The following is a 22,476-nucleotide window of genomic DNA, read 5'->3' as shown; positions in this document are numbered from 1 at the left end:
CACATTCAATTACCAAATATACCAGTATTTCATTAGAATTTGTTTAAAAACCCAATTTAAACTTCCCCCTTAATTCCAAATAAAAAAAATATAAATAAAAACTTTTGCAATTTGTGAAAGTGTTGTTTGTTTTCTTGTTCTCCTTCTATTCAAAAACTAAAAAAAAAGAAAAAAAAATCGTGTGTGTTGAAAACCATGCCATACAATCATCATACATATTTAAAATTTCAAGTACTGCAATTTACAAATTCAATTTGAAATACTTGTTAATTTTTCAATCGCACCAAACAATCACTCTACACAATCTGTTTTTTTTTTACCCATTTTGTTTTTTACAAATTCATTCAAACTTCATTCAACCAACGAACCAACCAATTGCAGTTATCCTCACCACCCTGCAATTCTTCCCTAAAAAAAAATCGTAACTCGAAAAAAACTAAATCGAGGCCTATAAAATTATTGCACCAAAAATACAAGTGCTTTAGCAAAACCCCCTAAAAATCATCGTCATGCTCATCATCATCATCAATTGCAGTTCTAAAGCCTCTAATAATGTTTCATGGAATGAGCAAATTTAAAAATAGTTTTATTCATTTCATTTGTGCATTCATTTTGTTCACTCCCTTAATACAATTTTTTTCTACTCCACTCTATTTTATTTTTTAATACGGTTGTAATTTATTCTGCGGCTAAAACTTTAATTGAGTTTTAAACCATTTCTGTGTGTTTTTTTATGTTTTGTATTTGCATTTTTTCGATTTTTGTTTTTCTGCTACGAATTCAACACAAATGTTCGTAGAAAATTTTGGTGAAAAACTCGTGTGTGTATAGATAGTAAATTGAGCTTTTGTTGAGAATGAGGAGAAATTATTTAAAGAAAAGCTAGATTTATACATAAAAAGCATGGTGGGATGGTAGTGTTATGGTGATCATAGATAGAAATATAAATAATTGATAATACTTAGTTTCTCTCTCAACAAATAAAGAGAAAGATGTTGGTGCGAGATACTGTCAGCGCTTTTGTATCAGGTGTTCAATATTTCTCAATATTGGCTGTCCTAAGTAAATATGGACCTGAACAGGGGAAAAAAGGTAAAAAACATCGAATTTTTTAAAGTTTTTTGCGATTCTGATCTTGATTTTATATGTGCACAATTTTTATTCTTTATGACAAGGACTACATGAGCCTGAGAAAATTATTACTTTTTTACAAAAATGACACCGAGGCCCCAAATCTTTGGGGACCATAAAAAAAGTGCATGACTTTGATCAAAACTGGGAGACACGGTTCTTTTTTTTGTCTTTTTTCACGTGGTGGTGTCCGTATATGCTTATATTTCCATGACTCAAAAAATTACACACAGTGTAACTAAAGATAAAGGGAGTCTTTCGATCCCTGTATATGATGGTTGGTAAGATAGCTTCTTTTTGAAGTTACAATTCTAAAAACAAGTATTTCAAAATGTTTAATTTAGGACTTGAACCAATGAAAATAAAGGTATGGAATAAAGGTATATTTGTTATTTAGTAAAAAAAAGGCTGAATGATTTTGAAACAGAAATTTTAGGGTTTAAACCAGGGGTGCCCACAAGTTCCTTATGGAAGAGTAAACACCAATACATTTAAAGAAAAGCTACTTTTTATTCAATATTTGTTGTTGCTAAAACCAATTCATACAAAGAAAAAAAAACTCAGTTTCAACACACACATTTTTAAATTATCATACGATAAACAAAAACAAAATCTACATGGATGATCGCAGTCGTCAATGTTTACCAGCAAAGCATACGAAAGTGTTGTTTGTGTATTTTGTATTGCTAGTGCTGAGTGCTGAGTGCTCTAGTCACTAGAGTCTAGTGAGTATACAAAACACACAGCCTATAGCTAAGAGCAATTACAAAAACAAAAGAGTACCAAGAGTATAGGGCTTGGGAATGACTGGTTAAAACATATGCCGCACAGTGCTTTGTTCAATGGACAAAATTCATAAACAAGATCATGTCATTGATGTTAATGAAATTTATATGGAGAAAAATATATTTTTTTATGGTTAACTAAAATAGTTGTTAATCGTTTTAAAAGATATAAACGTGCGATTGACGGCAAATGAAATACTATGAATGTGAAATTATGGGAAATTACTGCTTTTATCAAAAAAAGTTTAACTGTTTAATCTGCGCAATTTTTAATAATTAACATGATTTTTATTATAAGCCTGAAATTCTAAAACTTTGTTGGAATATTAGTAAAATATATGTTAATCTATTTTGATTATGTTTTACTATAGAATAGCCTTAAGTATTATCTGTAAGAAAATGTAATCATTAGTAGTCGTTTCGTGTGAAAACTATTAAATGTATAAATTCACATTTCGTAAATTTTCAATTTGATGGTTTGGGGAAATAGCTCCAGATTTTTGGTTTTTTTATAAAATAATACCAGTTTTTTTAAATAACTAAGAAATATTGCGTTATTTAACAAAAGTAGTTTATTGGCATAAAGTGTATTAATAGGTCTTTATTTGGTTCTTGATGTTGTATGTTTTTTTGCTGAAATCCAAAAAAATGACAAAGTTTGATTTAATTTTGAAAAAAACATGTTAATCAATTTTAATTTTTCTTTAATTTTATCTAATGGCTATCTCTTATTTATTAAAATATGAAGTCATTATTTGTCCGTTTTGACTAGAACTTTAAAAAAAAATATTTTTGATGGCACCCATAAATAATACATTTTTACCGTAAATGTAAGTAACTAATAATTGAATATAACCTACATATCCTTAGTTTGAGATAGTAATATGAGCTTCTGCTGATATTAGGAACACTTAAAGTATAATCCAACATCCAGTTTCTAATATTACAGCTGAACCATAAGTCTATGAAAATTTGAAAATTTCCGTCCTTCCGAATTTAGAAAATATATACAACATTTCACTATTTTTTAAAAAAAGGATATATGGCAGTTATGTAAAGCCTTGCTAGAATTGAAATGATAATAAGTAAATTAATGCTTGGTTCCAAAATAAAAAACGATTTTTACGAATTTTTTAAAAAAAAATTAGATGTTATACAGGATATTGAAATCTAGATGTCATGGAATTATGAATATCCTTTCGATGAAATTTTCATAATTTTGCATCTAATATTATAAGAGAACAATAATTTCAGAAAATTAATATTTTTATTCAGGTTTATAGGTTTTTTTAAGGAAAAGGATGCCATACCTCCCGAATAACTTTATTAGTATGATGATAACAAAATTTTAAAATGTTAGGAGTATAACTGTGAATTTTATTCAAAATTATATGTTCATGATATATGGGAGGTACCCGTGTCCTTGCACGGATTTTTTTAAGAATTATATTTTTTCTTAATCTTACCAAAATGTAAGATTCTACTAATTTTTATTCGTCTGCAATAACTCCTTCTATTTTTGTCCATTGCCTATATGAAAACAAAGCACTGTGTGCCGTGGTGTGAACATATGCTGGCGAAATATTAATAGAATTAAACATCGAAATATTAACTTAGATTAAAATGGTGTTGAAATTGATGGCGAATGTGATTTTGAAACGGTCGTCGAAAGTGATATTGAGGATTACATTTATAATGATTACATTGAAATAGACTAAGGCATTTTAACTCCCACTGCTCTTAGGTCTTAATTTCCATTTCTGTGCTGTTATTGTAAATACTAGACTTCATGTTATATTTTTCTTAAGTTTCATCAAAATTTAGAATTAGAAATTCCAAATACATATTGAAAAATTGTACCTTTGACCTTCACGATTTAAGGGTTAACGTATTTAGGAAAACTTTCAGACTATATTTAAAATTACCTGAACTATAATATTCTGAACAGATTGCAATTAAAATTACTAACAGTAAGGAAATTGGGCTCATTCGCCAAAATGTGTCTAAAAAAATAGTTTTTCTCGAAAATCGCAAAATTTATATCGCAGGTACGGAAGGAGGTATTGAAATACTTTTTTCACATTTTTATTCCCTATTATGTTGTCAATAAATCGAAAATTTGATTAACAAAATTTTTAAAAATTTGAAAATGGAGTTTTGAAACTGCCGTTAAAAAAAATATTTCTTTTTGGTTATACCTGCGAATGAAGATAAAAACTCACATACAAGTAAGTATGGATATATTTTAAGTAAAAATAAACTTTTGTTTTAATATTTCTCAAAATATGTAAATTTTGTTCCTACATTTCTTGTTCTAGTGGCCTAAGACACGTTTTTAATAACTTTAACATTTTTTAACCAATTTTTGTCCTTTATATCTTATTAGAACGACAATTACGTAAAAATTTTGATTCCTTTAAATTAAATTGCAAAAGTAATTACTTAAAATTTTTAAATAAAATTAAAAAAAATACATTTTTCCCCTTGTAAATGCACCTCATAACTTAAAAGAAGGTAGACATTTTTTTGGTGGTATTTTAGGTCATTACGAAAGTTTTTAGCGGGTACCGTTTCAACATTTCAAACATTTAATTCTAGGGGATACTCTAAGGGACACCAAAAAAAGATAAAAGAAAAAAAATAGACCCGAATATGCCCAAATTCACGCACCTTTTTATGATTTGGAGCCTCGGTGTTATTTTTGCAAAAATGTTTTCATTTTCTCAGGCTCATATCTTGTAAACAGTTCGGAATTTTGATTTACTCTCTGATCCAAAGTTGAAGCCTACATCATAAAGAAAAAAAATTATAAAATCAAAAAAACTTCATCTTCAATATCAAAATCGCAAAAAACTTTAAAATTTTGTTTTACTTTTTTCCCCTGTTCAGGTCCATAGGTTTGCTATCGTTCAAAATTCGAGGAAACAATCCACTACAAAAATGTAACTAATAAATAACTTTCTAGAACATATGAACTTGATAGGAATGATTCTTAACACAGTTTAGGTAGGTCAACATAAGTTGGTAAGAAAAAACTAAATGAATTAATTGTTTTGGGCCATAAACTATTAAATTATTATAAACTAAAACATACTTTTAGGCAGCTTCAAAAAAATGTATTTCAAAATTTATTTCGAAGTTTTTTGGGGGCCAATAAAATGAAGTACATGATTTTGGACAAAACTGGGAGACACGGTCTTTCTTTTTTTGGGGATTTTATCTTTTTTTGGTGTCCGTATATGGTTATTTTTTGTTTCGTGTTGCACTGTGTAATTCATTTGCTAAAGAATTAGTTACCAATTACCTATAACCCGAATTAATGAACGACATATAAAGATCTTAATACATTTATATTGTACTTGAATTCAGGATCATGTTTGTAATGGACGCTTTCACAGACATTGTCTTTAGTAATTTATTTTCAATAAAACTTATTTGAATCACAGTGTAAATCTATACATCATTTGCCACTTGACTGAAATCATTATATTTTATGTTTTATTACCAATTTAAACTTTTTGTTTGTAATACAATTGTATTATAAATTTTTCCCGAATTAGGTTATTATAAATTCTTATTGCCATTATTAAAAATTTTCCAACATCATTGTTTTATATTACAAAATAAATTAAACAATTTAACTTTTATTGAAAAGCACTTATGTGTTTACATTGTTGCATACATAAATAAAAGACATAGATTCTTATTTTAATTCTCTGGATTACACCGATTATTAGTTGTCCACTATTAGTGTCCACTAGACTTGGTATTAGTTCCATCCATAATGGTTTATTTTAAAGAATCGGCGATATTGCAGTTTGTTGAGTTTAATGGGTTAATTACCTACAATATGATTTGGAAATTTTATTATATTTTTAATTGTACACAAATATTATAATTCACTTCTCTTACCTCAATGAAATAAAACTAGAAGAGAATGTACACTCTTTTTTATATAAAGTAAATTCAGCAATTTGTTGCTGAATAATTAAATTATTTTAATTGTTTTTAATTTGTAAAAATTTAAGGTGAAGAACAAAATGAAAACGAACTTTGATCTTTATTGTTACTCTTTTTACTTTTTTCTGGTTTTACGTTTGCCTTTACATACTCTGTGGAATGTAGACGATCATTTGTTCAGAGTTGTTGACACACGGGTGTAACTAGATACTTAAAGGGTTTGTGTCTTTGCTAGATTTGCATGTATAGAACATTGACATGAATTTAATTAAATATTCCCCAATAGTTTACTATAAAATATTAATATGAAATAATATTTAGAATTTAGATAATAATTGTGGTAATTTTTATGTGGTAAATTATACACTGGCAGATAAAAGAAAAAGACGAAATATAGGTGTGAGTGATAATAATACATTTGTTGATATTATGTTATGATCATGTCAAGACATAATCTATACATTTGCTACTTTTGATTGCAACAAAGTAACTTGTAATAGAATAATTACGGTTTTTTACATTCGATCATCGAAACTAGTCTCGATTGTTCTATTAAACTGCAACGTGACGCTTTATATATGGCTTGATTCGAAGTTAAGCTTCCTTTTTCATCTAGTTTTCAACCAGATAACATTAAATAAAAGTAAAAAATTCAATCTTAAATAATTTAAAACATCATAATAATTTTGAGCTGAAAAAGTAAAAATTTTATCTCCATTCAGAGTGAAAGTTGCAGAATCAAGGTAATTAAGGAACAATTTTGTGAAAGAATTAATAAGATTTTTAATTCTAAAATGGCAATATAATTTTTGTTTTAGACATACCATTAGACACGTGATCGATTTACGTAAAGTGAAATCTTTGCAGTTAACCTGCATGAAATAAGCCTCACATATCCGCAATTTATTAAAACTATTGTGGTTCCAAGAAAATTGCCATACACGTGCCTAGCAAAGTGTCATAATTGACCATTTGGTAGCCCATCCTCATCTTGTGGCATTAACCACACATTTGGATGAAGTATCCCAATTACTCATTAGAAGAGAAGCAGCCACGAAACTACACCTATGATCAAAACATCAGATCCAAATAATTTGGGTAAATAACGTTCCTCTCAGATCCTAAATTTGTCAGTAGTTTATAATATATATTTTCTTTACTAGATCTGGAGGTAAAACCTACAAATTCTGATCCAAAACCTCGTGAGAAATATTGAACAAAAAGCCTAAGCCTATAACACAAATGTTGTATCAAGTCACCTAAATCTGCCAAAGTATATCACCATGATCACCACCACAATATCATCGTCAACATAGTTCACCAAAACTCTTCATTTTACATTGCCAGAATTACACATAAATCCAGAATTCAACATTAAAATTACATAAAAATAATCCAATAGAACTAAAAACAATCCAATATGTGATAAAAATAGTAGTGGGAAATGTGAAAACAATAAAAAATTTAAAGAAAATTTCATATAATCATAATTCAGAAATTCAAATAGTGTTCAATGTTTTAAGATCGAAATGTAAAATCAGAAAGTAGCAAACAGTGATTAGTTCAGAAAATTTTTAAACATGAAAAAGTAAAGAAATATGTAAAAAAATGTTAATTTAAAAAGTTATAAAAGAAAAGAAATATTTACATAAGAAAATTTTAAAATGAAATTACTGAATTTAATACATAGCATAATGCTTAAAAATATCCATGGTGCTTAGAAATAATATAGATAAAAAATATTTATACATATCACAGTGCAAAGTTTACTATAAAAATGTTAAAACATGAAAACAAAATTTAATAATTTAAAAATACTATAAAATGACATAACAAGTTAAACAAATAATTACAAGAAATGTAATAAATTAATACAAGAATCAAAACAATAATCTGGTCAATGTAAACAAAGGCAAGAACCATAAACATCTTATTCTTTTAGCAACCTGCATCGCTACCCTGGAAGGCCTTCTACTGTTCGATGTTATGTTGGTAAGTTCGATCATACGTATCTATATCTAAAAATATGTTTATAGTTCTTGCAACATAAAATTTTAACATAAATTTTTTAGAAAATATGATAAAATAACAACAACCAAAAGGAATAATTTGTTATAGAGAGAATAATGTAAAGCTCATGTTTAATACAATATTAAAGCTTTTATTATACCATTGCCAAACCATTCCTATATAAACATGTTGATTGCATTTACATTACAATACTCTCATTGCAAAGTTCTCTGTTTGCTCACTGAGTATGATGTATTCATGTTGATCTTTTGTTGAAATCTACAATCTATTTTGGTTTTTGTTTTTTTTTTTATATTTTGTTTTGATCCATAAAACAAGTAGAAATGCAAATCCAGACTAGAAATAAAGTTTTTTTTAAAGTAAACTAGCACAGTGGTTATGAGTTAATAAAATTAATAATTAAATTCAAAAATGTTTTATAATGATAAAAACTAGATTACATTGAATACACAAATATAATACAGTGAAAATATTTTTGTAAAGTTTTTTTTTTTAAATGCAAAATTTTCATAAGAAAGAGTGAAGATGTTCTATTAAATTAAGTTTCTGATTAATTTGAAATATAAATATTTGAATCTTATTTTAATTTGTTTTGTTTGAATAAATTAATCGTCATATGAAATTTAATTATAAATTTATGATATTTAATATTGAGAAAATTAATTTAAAAGCTAACTTTAAGATAATAATGTTTTTCTTTTTGAAATTAAATAAATTTGTTATATTTTGCACAATGTGGTGCTAGTCCGAAATTTAAGGTGTTTTTATTCGATGATACAATAAATTAGGGTATAATAATGTTAGGGGTTCTTGTAATTTAATAATTCGCCAATGGAACATTTGGTTGGTGAGGGTATAGAGGCGTTCATCTCTATAAGACCTGAGAGATGTTAGGAATCCAAATTCAAGTATACCTATTAGAGTAGTTTATTTAATTTTTTCATCATAAATGACTAGACTGGGGCATGTTTCTTTTTTTTATAGATCTAGTCGTACTGACCCTCTTAAAAGTATCTTTGTTTAAATAAATAGGGAGTCTAAAATAATGAGTTGTAAGGAACTTGGTTGTGTTTGGGAAGGACACGAACCCCCCACCCGGCTGCTATGCTAGCAAATTAAAGACTCCCGCAGTCCTACCCCTAAACTAACTTATATGTGCAAAATTCTATTGGAGAATTTAATTTATGTAAAGTTAACAACAGACACTAGAAATAGAAGTCTATTCTCACATAAAAACGCACGCACGCATTACAATAAAAATGGCGCCCAACGTGGGGCTCGATAGGACTTCGGTTCTGTCAGGCTCTAAATTTTATTTATTTGTTTATTTTTTTTTAGAGTTCATAAAACAACTTAATTCAAAATTTGTCTGTTAATATGACACTTTTATATAAATCATTTATAAAACTTTTCTGGATATCTCAGCTATCTGAGGATGAAAAGTTCGGATAGGCTGACCGATAAGTAGCTGTAGATTCTTTTATATACATGTTGAATATTTTCGGAAGAGTTTTTTGTTGAGTGTAGTGAGAGTAATAGAAATTTGTTTTATGTTACAGACTTTGTTATCAACCACCTATATTCAAATGGATTTCACTGAAATGTCGTGGACAATTTAATGACCTTTGGATTTAGGGATATGTCACTTAAATAAGAAAATCGATAAGTTGATAGTTTGTTGGTTTGTCTGGACATAAAACGAATTTTAATATTATACATCACTCCATAGCTAAAATTTTTATTCAGTATACTTTGAATTTTTAAGGTTTCCATTTACCCTATTTATTAGTTGATCATGCAAAATAAAAACACCTGAAATATAAGTTCTTAAATTTCTAACGAATAATTAAATCGGATATTAATTTTTTCATCATAATATTGATTAAATAATTGATATATTATATATTTTTATTATATAAATATTAGTCATTGATTTAATTATTATAAATCAATTATATTTACTTTTTTAAACTTACTAATTTACTTTCAACGTTTTCTCGATTTGAATTTTGTTATCGGGGATAAATTATTTAAAGTTGTTTTTTATTTTAAAGAATAATTCTCATTTCCGGAAGGTAAAATTTGTTTTTAGAAAAAGAATTTTGATATTGTTATTTGGAGGAAGCCATAGGCTCCCATAACAATAACTATTTAGTACTCTATTTTTTTTTCTTGAAATTTAGAAATTTTATAAAGTTATTCTGTTGTTAATTTTTTTTATTTTTTTTTTTTCAACAATTGGTTAATCATGTCACTTGATCGAACACCACCACACAGTAGTATTCCACCTCCATTGCCTTTGGCACCCATTTCTATAGAACCTTCAGTATGTCATGTTTGCAACGAGACTATGGTAGAAGGTCAAGAATGTTTCATAATTGATGAATGCTCTCACGCATATCATAGGCAGTGTATTGAATCACATTTAACTAGTTCTTCTGATTGCCCAATGTGTAAGAGATCGTTTCAACTCTCTGAGTTGCGAAATTTGACTATTGTCACTAAACTTCTTCCTTTGGCAAAGCAAAATACAAAAGGCAAAGGTCGAGGCACAGTTGCTAAACCCTATAATACGCGCAGCACAACTCGCATCCTATTTTCTGATTCTCAGAATCCAACTTGTAGTAATACACAGTACCCTTCGGAAAATTTAGCAACACCGGATCGTCCTATTCATAATGTTTCTGGAGCAAATGTTTTGAATACACCGGTTCGTCAACATTCACAACCTACTCCTTCACGTAATATGAATAGTGGTAATATTGATTACGATCAAATTAATCGTATGATTGAAAATAATTTAACAAGGCTTTTGACAAATTTAAACCTTATTCCATTATCTAATAGGATCAATAATGACACTAGCAACCATATTCGATCAACCAGACCTGGTAATCCAAATTTAAATACTAATACTCAAAACACAAATTTTCTTAATTCACCAAACGTACTTTCGAACTCGAATTCTTTTAATACAACAATGCACCCTGATAAAATTACATCTGTGATCCAAAATTGGAATCTCAAGTTCGATGGTTCAGCTGTTGGTTTAAGCGTCGATGAATTTTTATATCGCGTCCGTTCATTGACCCGAGATAACTTTAATGGTGATTTTTCTGTAGTATGTAGAAATCTACATATTCTATTAACGGGAAAGGCAAGGGATTGGTATTGGCGATACCACAAACAGGTACAAGTTATAGATTGGTCAGATTTTTGCGATGCGATAAAATGTCAATACAAAGAATTCAAATCCTCGTTTGACATACGAGAAGAAATACGCAACAGAAAGCAAAAACATGGCGAAACTTTTGACTCTTTCTACGAAGCTGTATCATCTATAATGGATCGCCTACCAAGTCCCATGTCTGAACCGGAATTGATAGAAATCCTTGCTAGAAATCTTCGTCCTGACATTCGACAAGACCTCTTATATGTTCCTATTCATTCTATATCTCATTTACGCAAGCTTGTTCAAATGAGAGAAAACTTCTTGAACGATGAATATGTAAGAAAAAGTTTTGTTAGTCGAAACCCTAATGCAATGATGCCTCGTCGATATATAAATGAAATTGATAACGTTGATAATGATAATTATACTGAAGTTGCTGATGCTAATTACTCTGTTGATGCCATACAACATTCAGAGATTACCTCTAAATGTTGGAACTGTGATGAGACTGGACATCATTGGGAGGATTGCCTCCAAGATAGGAACATTTTCTGCTACGGCTGTGGCGCAAAGAATGTCTACAAACCCAAATGTGTTACTTGTGCATCACGAAAACAAAACGCATCAAAAAACTTCAAAACATTCAGTCGAGTGAAAGAACAAATGTAAATTCAAATTGCTATTTTAAAAATAATATTGAAAATACCAAATGTGACAGCAATAATAATAATAATTTTATGCGAGATGTAAATTCAAGTCAATCTAACATAACCACTAATCCTGATAAAATTTCAAACAAAACAATAATAGTATTACAGCGTCATAGTTCTAATAATAATCCGAATGATATTTTTAATCAAAATGTAAACCGAATAATTTTCCCAAAAATTCCCTATCATAAAAAATGGGAGATCTATCTACAAAAACGTGATGACATTTTTAACGTGTCTTCCATTTCTTCTAGTCCAATAAAGAAAACCAAACGTAATACCCGTAGAATGAGAGCATTTTATAGAGTACGTAGAATATGTCGAAAATTTTTAGTATCTACAATATTTTCAAATCCTGTAGACAAACGATATTATGCAAAAGTGCGTTTTCTATGTTTTGAAGAATTCGGTTTACTAGACACTGGAGCAAACATTAGCTGCTTAGGAGCTGATTTAGCATTACATGATTTTTCAAAATTTTCCAACTTCGTTAAGTGCAAGAGTTTCGTCAAGACTGCCGATGGAAAGCATCAACCTGTCCTCGGTTGGTTGGACGTTGATATTTTGTTTCAAGATAAAACAGAATTAATAAAATTGTTTATAATACCATCGATTTCTCAGAGAATGATACTGGGAATTGACTTTTGGAACACCTTCGCGTTGCTTCCAGATTTAGTTGGATCTGCAAGCATAGTTTGTTGTAATAATAAGTCCAACTGTCCGTCTGACTTGTCCGCTATCAATACTAAGTCCGATGTTTTGTCCGATTGCAAAGAAAAAACTTTTCAATTTAATGAAAATTCTTACCCACTAACATTAAGCCAACGTCAACAGCTTAGCGCTGTTACAGAACTTTTTCCGAACTTTGAAAAACAAGGGTTGGGAAGAACCAGCTTAATTAAGCACTCGATTGATGTAGGTCATGCTACACCAATCAAGCAACGGTTCTATCCGGTTTCTCCCGCGGTAGAGAAACTGATGTTTGGTGAGATTGACCGAATGTTGGCACTGGGGGTGATAGAGCCATCTTCATCTCCATGGAGCTCACCAATGCGTTTGGTTGTGAAACCAAATAAAACTAGATTATGCTTAGATGCGAGAAAGGTGAATTCAGTCACCAAAAAGGATGCTTATCCACTGCCAAATATTGAGGGAATTTTCGCAAGGCTTCCAAAAGCAAATCTCATATCAAAACTAGATTTGAAGGATGCCTATTGGCAAATTGCCCTAGATGATAAGTCCAAATGTTTGACAGCGTTCACAGTTCCGGGTAGGCCATTATACCAGTTTGTGGTAATGCCGTTCGGACTGTGTAACGCTCCTCAAACTATGTGCAGATTGATGGACGAAATCATACCACCTGATCTACGGCACTGCGTCTTTGGGTATCTGGACGATCTAGTTATAGTATCTGAAGATTTTCAGACCCACTTAGAAATTTTAGTTCGAATCGCGTCTCAATTTCGAAAAGCCAACTTGACTTTGAACTTATCAAAGTCACAATTTTGCGTTACTAAGGTGAATTATTTGGGATATGTAATAGGAAATGGGGGGATCACAACTGATCCGGAGAAAATAACAGCAATCACCAAATGGCCCATACCTAAAAATCTGAAGCAAGTTCGCGGGTTTCTTGGATTGGCGGGGTGGTATCGTCGCTTCATTGAAAATTTCTCCACCGAAGTGTTTCCAATTACAGAAGTGCTGTCAACCAAGAAAAAATTTGTGTGGACAGATGCTGCTCAAAAAGCCTTTGATCAAATTAAAATGCTCCTAACCACTGCTCCGGTCTTGTCAAATCCAAATTTTGCAAAAAAGTTTTTCCTGCACTGTGACGCTAGTGATTACGGTATTGGCGCAGTTCTGGTGCAATTGGATGATGAAGAAAACGAAAAGCCAATTGCATACATGAGTAAGAAGTTAAATTCAGCGCAACGGAATTACAGTGTCACAGAGCGGGAATGCTTGGCAGCTATAGAAGCTATAAAACGATTTAGATGCTATTTGGAATTGCAAGAGTTTGAGGTGGTTACGGATCATTCTAGTTTATTATGGCTTATGAGACAGCCTGATCTGAGCGGTAGATTGGCCCGTTGGGTTTTTAAACTACAGGCGTATAAATTTAGTATCTCACACAGAAAAGGCAAGGAACATATTGTGCCTGATGCGCTTTCACGAATCCCAGTAGAAGAAATATCTGCCTTAGAAATTCTCGAACCAGAAGTGGATTTAAATTCAAATCATTTTGAAGACAAAGACTACAATGATTTAAAGGAAAAAGTTACCAATAATTTAGCAAAATATCCCGATATAAAAGTTGTAGATAAATATGTGTATTATCGCACTCAACACTATACAGGAGATGATACTCAAGAACAAAATTGTTGGAAACTTTGGATTCCCTATGGCCTTCGAAAAGAAACTATTTCTAGAGCGCACGATACACCGATAGCGGCCCACGGAGGCATGATCAAAACCATTGATTTATTAAGAAGAAACTTTTTCTGGCCTGGAATGGTGCGGGATGTGAAAAATTATGTTCGCGACTGTGAGATTTGTAAATCCACAAAATCCCCAAACTTAATAATGAGACCACCAATGGGTAATCAAGCTTTTTCAGTACGCCCATTCCAGCGCCTATACATTGATTTGTTAGGGCCATACCCTCGCAGCAAATCTGGTTTTATCGGTTTACTTATTATATTAGATCATTTCAGCAAATTTCATTGGCTATGCCCTATGAAAAAATTTACGTCGGATGTTATTCAAGACTTTTTGGAAAAACAAATTTTTCACATATATGGCGTTCCCGAAACCATCGTGAGTGATAATGGTAGCCAATTTCGCGCGAATAATTTCAATGCTTTCTTGACAACGTATGGAATTCAGCACACTTATACAGCACTTTACTCCCCCCAATCCAACGCATCTGAACGTGTGAATCGTTCACTGATTGCTGGTATTAGGGCCTATCTTAAGAAAGATCAACGTTTATGGGATGAAAATCTCACGGCGATCAGTTGTGCTCTCCGCAATTCCTGTCACCAATCCATCAAATATTCACCTTACCATGCTCTATATGGCTTTGATATGGTCACACATGCCTCGTCTTATGATCTGTTAAGAAAACTTAAATTGCTTGATGAGCCTTCTGCGAAATTGTCACGTGACGATCAGTTACAAACAATTCGTCAGGATATAAGGAAAAACATTAGTGAAGCATATAATAGGAACAAACATCAGTATAATCTACGTGCGAAACCTCAAAACTTTCAAGTTGGTCAGGAAATCTTCAGGAGAAACTTTGCACAGAGCAATTTTGAGAAACGCTTTAATGCTAAACTATCTCCAGTATTTGTAAAGGCTAGAATTAGGGAAAAACTAGGAAATAGCTATTATGCTCTTGAAGATTTACAGGGAAAATATGTTGGAACTTATCATGGAAAGGACATCAAAGCCTAAGTAAGCGCCTTTTTCCATCTAATTCTGCTTTGAATTTCAACAGAATTATCCGGTTTGTAATGGACGCTTTCACAGACATTGTCTTTAGTAATTTATTTTCAATAAAACTTATTTGAATCACAGTGTAAATCTATACATCATTTGCCACTTGACTGAAATCATTATATTTTATGTTTTATTACCAATTTAAACTTTTTGTTTGTAATACAATTGTATTATAAATTTTTCCCGAATTAGGTTATTATAAATTCTTATTGCCATTATTAAAAATTTTCCAACATCATTGTTTTATATTACAAAATAAATTAAACAATTTAACTTTTATTGAAAAGCACTTATGTGTTTACATTGTTGCATACATAAATAAAAGACATAGATTCTTATTTTAATTCTCTGGATTACACCGATTATTAGTTGTCCACTATTAGTGTCCACTAGACTTGGTATTAGTTCCATCCATAATGGTTTATTTTAAAGAATCGGCGATATTGCAGTTTGTTGAGTTTAATGGGTTAATTACCTACAATATGATTTGGAAATTTTATTATATTTTTAATTGTACACAAATATTATAATTCACTTCTCTTACCTCAATGAAATAAAACTAGAAGAGAATGTACACTCTTTTTTATATAAAGTAAATTCAGCAATTTGTTGCTGAATAATTAAATTATTTTAATTGTTTTTAATTTGTAAAAATTTAAGGTGAAGAACAAAATGAAAACGAACTTTGATCTTTATTGTTACTCTTTTTACTTTTTTCTGGTTTTACGTTTGCCTTTACATACTCTGTGGAATGTAGACGATCATTTGTTCAGAGTTGTAAATTGACACACGGGTGTAACTAGATACTTAAAGGGTTTGTGTCTTTGCTAGATTTGCATGTATAGAACATTGACATGAATTTAATTAAATATTCCCCAATAGTTTACTATAAAATATTAATATGAAATAATATTTAGAATTTAGATAATAATTGTGGTAATTTTTATGTGGTAAATTATACACTGGCAGATAAAAGAAAAAGACGAAATATAGGTGTGAGTGATAATAATACATTTGTTGATATTATGTTATGATCATGTCAAGACATAATCTATACATTTGCTACTTTTGATTGCAACAAAGTAACTTGTAATAGAATAATTACGGTTTTTTACATTCGATCATCGAAACTAGTCTCGATTGTTCTATTAAACTGCAACGTGACGCTTTATATATGGCTTGATTCGAAGTTAAGCTTCCTTTTTCATCTAGTTTTCAACCAGATAACATTAAATAAAAGTAAAAAATTCAATCTTAAATAATTTAAAACATCATAATAATTTTGAGCTGAAAAAGTAAAAATTTTATCTCCATTCAGAGTGAAAGTTGCAGAATCAAGGTAATTAAGGAACAATTTTGTGAAAGAATTAATAAGATTTTTAATTCTAAAATGGCAATATAATTTTTGTTTTAGACATACCATTAGACACGTGATCGATTTACGTAAAGTGAAATCTTTGCAGTTAACCTGCATGAAATAAGCCTCACATATCCGCAATTTATTAAAACTATTGTGGTTCCAAGAAAATTGCCATACACGTGCCTAGCAAAGTGTCATAATTGACCATTTGGTAGCCCATCCTCATCTTGTGGCATTAACCACACATTTGGATGAAGTATCCCAATTACTCATTAGAAGAGAAGCAGCCACGAAACTACACCTATGATCAAAACATCAGATCCAAATAATTTGGGTAAATAACGTTCCTCTCAGATCCTAAATTTGTCAGTAGTTTATAATATATATTTTCTTTACTAGATCTGGAGGTAAAACCTACAAATTCTGATCCAAAACCTCGTGAGAAATATTGAACAAAAAGCCTAAGCCTATAACACAAATGTTGTATCAAGTCACCTAAATCTGCCAAAGTATATCACCATGATCACCACCACAATATCATCGTCAACATAGTTCACCAAAACTCTTCATTTTACATTGCCAGAATTACACATAAATCCAGAATTCAACATTAAAATTACATAAAAATAATCCAATAGAACTAAAAACAATCCAATATGTGATAAAAATAGTAGTGGGAAATGTGAAAACAATAAAAAATTTAAAGAAAATTTCATATAATCATAATTCAGAAATTCAAATAGTGTTCAATGTTTTAAGATCGAAATGTAAAATCAGAAAGTAGCAAACAGTGATTAGTTCAGAAAATTTTTAAACATGAAAAAGTAAAGAAATATGTAAAAAAATGTTAATTTAAAAAGTTATAAAAGAAAAGAAATATTTACATAAGAAAATTTTAAAATGAAATTACTGAATTTAATACATAGCATAATGCTTAAAAATATCCATGGTGCTTAGAAATAATATAGATAAAAAATATTTATACATATCACAGTGCAAAGTTTACTATAAAAATGTTAAAACATGAAAACAAAATTTAATAATTTAAAAATACTATAAAATGACATAACAAGTTAAACAAATAATTACAAGAAATGTAATAAATTAATACAAGAATCAAAACAATAATCTGGTCCATGTAAACAAAGGCAAGAACCATAAACATCTTATTCTTTTAGCAACCTGCATCGCTACCCTGGAAGGCCTTCTACTGTTCGATGTTATGTTGGTAAGTTCGATCATACGTATCTATATCTAAAAATATGTTTATAGTTCTTGCAACATAAAATTTTAACATAAATTTTTTAGAAAATATGATAAAATAACAACAACCAAAAGGAATAATTTGTTATAGAGAGAATAATGTAAAGCTCATGTTTAATACAATATTAAAGCTTTTCTTATACCATTGCCAAACCATTCCTATATAAACATGTTGATTGCATTTACATTACAATACTCTCATTGCAAAGTTCTCTGTTTGCTCACTGAGTATGATGTATTCATGTTGATCTTTTGTTGAAATCTACAATCTATTTTGGTTTTTGTTTTTTTTTTTATATTTTGTTTTGATCCATAAAACAAGTAGAAATGCAAATCCAGACTAGAAATAAAGTTTTTTTTAAAGTAAACTAGCACAGTGGTTATGAGTTAATAAAATTAATAATTAAATTCAAAAATGTTTTATAATGATAAAAACTAGATTACATTGAATACACAAATATAATACAGTGAAAATATTTTTGTAAAGTTTTTTTTTTTAAATGCAAAATTTTCATAAGAAAGAGTGAAGATGTTCTATTAAATTAAGTTTCTGATTAATTTGAAATATAAATATTTGAATCTTATTTTAATTTGTTTTGTTTGAATAAATTAATCGTCATATGAAATTTAATTATAAATTTATGATATTTAATATTGAGAAAATTAATTTAAAAGCTAACTTTAAGATAATAATGTTTTTCTTTTTGAAATTAAATAAATTTGTTATATTTTGCACAATGTGGTGCTAGTCCGAAATTTAAGGTGTTTTTATTCGATGATACAATAAATTAGGGTATAATAATGTTAGGGGTTCTTGTAATTTAATAATTCGCCAATGGAACATTTGGTTGGTGAGGGTATAGAGGCGTTCATCTCTATAAGACCTGAGAGATGTTAGGAATCCAAATTCAAGTATACCTATTAGAGTAGTTTATTTAATTTTTTCATCATAAATGACTAGACTGGGGCATGTTTCTTTTTTTTATAGATCTAGTCGTACTGACCCTCTTAAAAGTATCTTTGTTTAAATAAATAGGGAGTCTAAAATAATGAGTTGTAAGGAACTTGGTTGTGTTTGGGAAGGACACGAACCCCCCACCCGGCTGCTATGCTAGCAAATTAAAGACTCCCGCAGTCCTACCCCTAAACTAACTTATATGTGCAAAATTCTATTGGAGAATTTAATTTATGTAAAGTTAACAACAGACACTAGAAATAGAAGTCTATTCTCACATAAAAACGCACGCACGCATTACATGTTCTTTAGGTTAAAAAACCTACATTAAACCTGTCGTTGAAGCGATTGTTCATCACAGCTTATGGAGAATGTGTTCCATCTAGGGTTCCTAATTTCCCGAATTTTTTTCCTTTTTCCGGGAGAAAATTAAAAAAGCTTTTCATTCCCGGGAATTTTTTAATACTAAATTGAAACGAAAACCACAAACATTTTTTTTCGCATAAGTAGTCTTAGAATTTTACCAGCGTTTTAAAAGAAGTATTTTGTTGTACAATGCTGGTCCAAGACTTATATGGGTTTATACTATAATAGTGAAATTTGATCGGTCACGTAGTTTTAGTCGGTATAAAATTAATTTGTTCTATTAAAAAACTTATGAATTCTAACTATGTTAAATCGAAACAGACATTTCGCAAATGCAATTGTTTATAAACAAATCTGAACCACTATTATTGTTATTATTTTCTCTAAATATGAATATCATTAGAAGTTGTAATGTTAGGCACACTAATAATTCATTTAAGAACATACAATTTCAATTTGAAAATTCGTTTATTTCAAACGTAATGCTTCTTTGCTGTACAACAAAATCAATTTTTTTCCAAAATTGCAAAATTTTGATAGAGGAGACAAAAAAAAGACACGTGTATCGGCGTTTTGAAAGTTTACATCTGAATTTCATTTGAGGGGGGGTTAAAGGTTCCCAATTCTGGGAAATTCTTATTGTTAATCTGAATAAGATACCATGTGATCCTTACAGTTAAGCTATAAAAAGTGTTCAGCAAATTTATGTAAAATGTTACGGAGAATATTTTTGTATAATCCTAAATCCTCAAGACATGGGTCTTTTTTGTCCTTCTTTTAAAAAGATTAAAAAACAGCATTAAAACAGAGATTTAAGGGGTTAAAATGTTCCGCAAAAATATTATCCGTGAAATTTTACTATAAGTCCCTGAATACACCAAAACAGAAAATTCAACCAGAAAGTCAAAAATAAGACACAACAAAAGAGAGTTTAGGGCTAATTTCGCATTTGTTTAGAATTTTATTTTAAAGTATCCCAAAAATTTAGCATGAAAAAAAATAGTTCAAATTTAACTAAAAACAAGTAAGCAAGTATGGTCGGTCAAGCCCGACCATATAATACCCTACACTAAGTAAAAGAGCAAAAACATTTTTCTTTTTAAATTTCAATAATTTGTATTTTTGAGTGATTTTCGGAAGTGGGCCTTATATGGGGGCTATGACCAATTATGGACCGATCACCATGAAATTAGGTCGTGTAATTTATGTCTATACGAAAGTTTACTATATTGAATTTTGTGAATATACCAACATTTTTAAACGATTTATGCACGTTAAAGTGATTTTCGGAAGCGGGTCTATATGGGAGCTATGACTAATTATGGACCGATCGTAACAAAATTTGGTGACATGAATTTTGTGTATATAAGACTTATTTGTGAGCACGAAAAAATAATATGTACCAAAGTTGATCGAAATATCTTCAAAATTGCGACATGTACTGTGCACACAAGGTTTACATGGACAGCCAGCCGACCAGCCAGCCAGACGGACGGACGGACATCGTTTAATCGACTCAGAAAGTGATTCTAAGTCGATCGGTATACTTTAAGGTGGGTGTTAGACTAATATTTTTGGTCGTTACAAACATCTGCACAAACGCATAATACCCTCCCCACTATGGTGGTGTAGGGTATAATCATTAATATCTCTATTATTTTACCTTCCATAGCAAATTTGGATAGGAAATATTCATTTATAACATTTTTTAGCTCAATTCCATTTCATTACCATACAATGTCCATCCAGCATATTTCAGCTATAAGCGTTCTTCAATGGGTACGCGCGCTTGTCTGTTATCTGTTGCTAGAAACGATAATAATTATGGATATTATGAAATCATTTGATTAGCAACAAATTTGTGCATCATAACAAATCTGAATATTACAACTTTAAGAAGTAAACTTATACAAAAAATTCCTGAAAAATCTCAACAAAAATTATCCGAAAATATCTAAAAAATATTTCCGAGAATTCCCGGGAAATTTTTCCCACATAGGAACCCTAGTTCCATCGGTTTTAACGTGCGTGAGATGGTTTGTTCGGTTTAGAAGTTATGATTTTGACACGGAAGACACGCCCAGGTCAGCCTAAAAAGTTTAAAGACCAAGATTGTTGTAAATTTCAGTAAGAGCTTGCAAAATCATTGAGAGCTGCTCCAGCAGAAGGATTTATCCAAATGCAGGGTACCATACGAATTGAATTCGGTAGACTTTCCGAAATAATATTTGAACGTTATAAAAGAAAATAATTTTAGCTCCGAATGATTATTAGCGATGAAAAATGGATCCATTATGATAACCCGAAGCTTAAGAGATCCTACATTAAGGAAGTTCAACCAGCCGAATCGACACCAAAGTCAAATATCCATGGCGATAAGGTAATGCTCTGTATTTTGTGGGAGCAAAAGTATTTTACCTATTATGAGCTGCTGAGATCTAGCCAGAACATCACAAGGAACTTGCACCGAACACAACTGATTCGTTTGAAATGAGCATTATATAATATATTTTATTAGGGGATTGAAGTTTAATGACGGCAGATTGTGAATTGGGTTGCTTTTGTTTCTCATTTTGAATAATATTACCTTTATTTAACTTTATATTTCTATATATCTTTATATCCTTATCAACTTGTCTTTCACTAACTTTATTTTGTTGAAGTGAAGTGACAATGAACTCTACATATCTCCGAGGGAGTTTGTACTTCATATCCTTTTAACTTATTACTTAATTACTCTATATTCTATATTAAGCCACAACTCAAGAGTTCATCGCCGTTGTATCTTTGGCTTTGTCAAGTGAATATTAGAGAATCTCCTACCCTCTCAGTTTTAAATAAAACCCCTAGAGGGAAGGGATTTCTGAGATCCCAGATAATATACAAAAGAAGGCATTTGATTTATAGGGGATGAAGAACTCTCAGATTTTCTTGAATCTTTGGAACATTTAGGAATATGATGGGTTTCATAGTGGTTGATACGTATAGAACAGAATTCCCAGCCGGATTGCAAATATCACTGCCAATTTAAATAAACTTTCTACAAACATAATGAGTATTCTCCCGTTCTAACACTTTATTTTGTTTCTTCAAAATAATGCCTTGCAATTGTGGATAACTCCCCTACAGATTTTGTTTAAGTTCTAGAGCAAATGTTTAATATTCGGAGGAAAATATTCAACATATATACAATCTTTCCTTATATCATTCTTTGTATTAGAATTCAGTAAACGAAT

This window comes from Calliphora vicina, chromosome 2 (assembly GCF_958450345.1).
Source record: "Calliphora vicina chromosome 2, idCalVici1.1, whole genome shotgun sequence".
Lineage (NCBI taxonomy): Eukaryota > Metazoa > Arthropoda > Insecta > Diptera > Calliphoridae > Calliphora > Calliphora vicina.
Note: the sequence above shows the minus strand (reverse complement) of the source record.